Below are 3675 nucleotides of genomic sequence, written 5' to 3' on the forward strand. Positions count from 1 at the left end.
ATATATATATATGTATATATATATTTCTGCTCTTGATTAAGGTATTGTGATTGTATAGTTCACAATACAATAGTTTTATTAAGAAACACAGGTAATAGATAGTCATCTTTAATAGTCAAGTTTGTAGTCATGTTACTTAGATTTTCTAGATGTACAGAGATGCATTTCAGATGGATAGGCATTCTTCAATCCTTTCAAAGACTACATAATACATCATTTAAAATGTTTTAAAAACTTAGGACTTTTTATGACAATGAGACTCATATACTCTTGGCAGTAACAATTACTTCAAGAGGAAGATGCGCATTGAAGAGGCTCCTTATAGGGTTTGCTGGACATCTGAATGGGATACTGCTCTTGCCTGGACTGCTTGATGAACTGGACATGCAGGACCCACAGAGAAATGACTGCTGAACTTGCCTAAAGGTGAGACGGTCCTTCAGGGTTGCTGCTTCATGAAAGAGTCCGCAAGACATTCTGCAGGACACAGAAAAAAGTGACTGACAAATTGCCAAGATAGACAGAACTATCTTTTAAATTTCCTGCTTCATGGAAAAGTCTGTTGGATACTATGGGCCTGTAGGCTGAAGATGGATGTCCCAATGGTGCAAAAGAACTTTGGATGACTGTCCAGGCAGCATGATGTCTCTGTTAATTCTAGAGTTTGGGAAGTTGGTACTTCCTATTTACTTAGGTAATATTATATCCTTCTGGAGTCTTTGATGGAGTTGAACAATTTATAGTTATCATTTTCCTTAGTTATGATAAAAAATAAATTAGATATAAATATTTTAACTCTAATTCTTGCATGATAACTTTTTTGTTATATGTGATTTTAATATGTTAAAGTTAAAATCTTCCTTTTCATTAAACAGAAAAGGGGAGGTGATGTGAAATTCCCCTATATATACTGTTAATACCACTGGTGAATAAAAAAATTACCTTGTCCTACTGATAGGGCAGAACTTAGGTAGGTGGGGAAAACTAAACTGAATGCTGGGAGAGAAGAGGCAGAGTCAGGGAGAAGTCATGGAGCCACTGCAGGAGACAAACATGTTGAAACTTTGCTGGTAGGCCATGACCTCATGGAAATGCACAGATTAATGGAGCTGGGTTAAATTAAGATGTAAGAGTTAGCCAATAAGAATCTAGAACTAATGAGCCAAATAGTGATTTAAATAATATAGTTTCTGTGTGATTATTTCAGGTCTGAGCTGCAGAGCAACCAGGAACCAACAAGCAGTCCCTACAACAACATAAACAAAGAAACAGACAAAAAAAACCCTATAGTATAAACAAAAATAAACCATCCTACAGTATAGAAGTTCAGCTGTCCAAGATTCATTTGGCCTTTGTGGGCTGTCTCTGATGCCCACACAGAGCCTGGCCTCTTGGATGCATCCCAGACTGGACATGCAGAAATATGTTTGTAAATTCTTGCCAAGCAAAGGCGGGAGAAGGGAGCCATCTGGTATGGGAGGTACATGCTGCTTAACTCTATCAGGAAGCAGGTGGCTGGACAGTAGGGGGTTTCCAGGCTGAGAACTAAAGACAAGAGACACTGCTCTGGTGTGATGGACACTGGGCATCAGCACAAGAGACAGAAGTATACTAAGTGGGTAGAAGAACAAGCATTTATTCAATGCTTATAATGTATAGGATACCGAGATTTAGGGGAATAAAAAGAAATATCCTACAATTACAAAAGAGCTATTCTTTAGAGTAGAAATGATTCTGATTGGTTCAAGGCTTTATAGCTGCCTAAATGTTAATTCATGACTCAAAATACACTGAAATCCAGGTTTGCTTCTTACAGGAAAGATGCTCACTGTGTTTGCAATACACATGTCCTCTCTTTGGCAGCCTACTTATTTTGTTGCTATCACAAGTTAGAGCAAACATAAAATATTCTTAGCTTATTTTAAAATTTGATGTGGCAATTTCTTTATTAAAAGACTAAGTGAGGAAGCCTCCATGTTTTGCCCAAGCTCACATGATTTATTAGGACTAAAATTTGGGAGGGTAAATTTACATGGCTTTTAATCTAAAGAATAAAGGATGTCTATAAAACGTGGTATGTTTCTGCCGGGCGGCGGTGGCGCACGCCTTTAATCTTTGCACTCGGGAGGTAGAGGCAGGTGGATCTCTGTGAGTTCAAGACCAGCCTGGTCTACAAGAGCTAGTTCCAGGACAGACTCTAAAGCTACAGAGAAACCCTGTCTCTATAAACAACAACAACAGCAAACCTAAAAAACCAAAACCAAAACCAAAAAAACAACAAAAAAGATAAACAATATGTTATATGTTTCCTTTCCCTTTCTCCCTCTTTCACTCTGTTCCTCTCTCCCCTTCCTTCCTTCCTTCCTTCCTTCCTTCCTTCCTTCCTTCCTTCCTTCCTTCCTTCCCTCCATCCCTCCCTCCCTTCCTTCCTTTCCTGTTTAGACAGTGTGCCAAGGTGTATTAAAGAGAGCTTTGAACTTGCTGTGATCTGCTCTTTCAGTTTTCAAACTACATATACATTTTTTCTTAATCTAATAGAATTTTGTCAGAAAAAAAATGACAAAAAAGCTAAGGAGTTGCAATCAATGTTTCAGGAAAGACTTAATTAATTATAACTTTGAAAAAAATCTGTTCTTGCTCTCTATTTTATTTATAACCTGATCTCACAAAGACACATTAGAAGAAACCATCCATTCTGGCAACACACTGGATAACTCAGTGAGTTGACACTGTCTAATTAGCTATGAATACTAAGGCCTTGGTGGAAGCTGTTGCTGCAATCTGCTGCCCAATCCTTTCTGCTCTTTCTTTATGTGTAATAAGTTTACTTTAGGTCTACCAACGAGTGTATATAATTCTGTAGCGATAGATAATTTCATAATAGAGCTAAAATTTTATATGCAATGCTTTTCTACTGACTAAGGCTTCTGAAGATTGGCACCATGCTGAGTGCTGATATAGGATCACAACCTTCACAACAACCTGGAAGGCAGCTACTTCCATTATTCCCATTTTACACATGAGAAACCTGGTACTCACAGAGATGAAGTTAAATACCAGAACCATTCAACTAGTCGGTGGGAAGATTGAACCTTGAATCCAGTTCATCAAACCCAGAGGCTGTGCACTGATAAAGTAACACAGATTAGGATTGTTTCTGCTTGGTCTCATTGTCAGTAGGTTACAAAAAAAAAAAAACAAAAAAAGACAACAAAACTTAGTTGAGGGTAGGAAAGTAAAATTCCAATCATTAGAAAGAGAATTGTTATCATCAATGAACTTTCCTTAAGGAGGTGAACAAGCTAATGATGGTAGCATCTCCTGGGGGCTTGTTAGTGCAACTTTGGTCTGTGTCAAAGCCCTTTAGTTAGATTCTAGTAGTGGCTTACATGTATGTATACCAAAAACTTCTCATCTCAAACAGTACATCAGGGCTGAGAAGAGCCTGAAGTGTTCACCGTGACCTTTTCACAAGAGAAATGCAGCGTGGTTTATTTTTCTTTTATTTTGATCTTTAGATAAATTTAATACTGCAAAATTTCATTTGAAACATAAGTATATGATACTTAAAAGAGTTGAAAACCACATCCCTGTGTCTAACAATGAGTGATACATGAGGAAAGTAAAGTTCAGTTAATGAATTGACCAAAGCAGACTGCTGGCAGATCCTAAACT

This window comes from Microtus ochrogaster, linkage group LG9, assembly GCF_000317375.1.
Source record: "Microtus ochrogaster isolate Prairie Vole_2 linkage group LG9, MicOch1.0, whole genome shotgun sequence".
In the NCBI taxonomy this organism is placed as follows: domain Eukaryota; kingdom Metazoa; phylum Chordata; class Mammalia; order Rodentia; family Cricetidae; genus Microtus; species Microtus ochrogaster.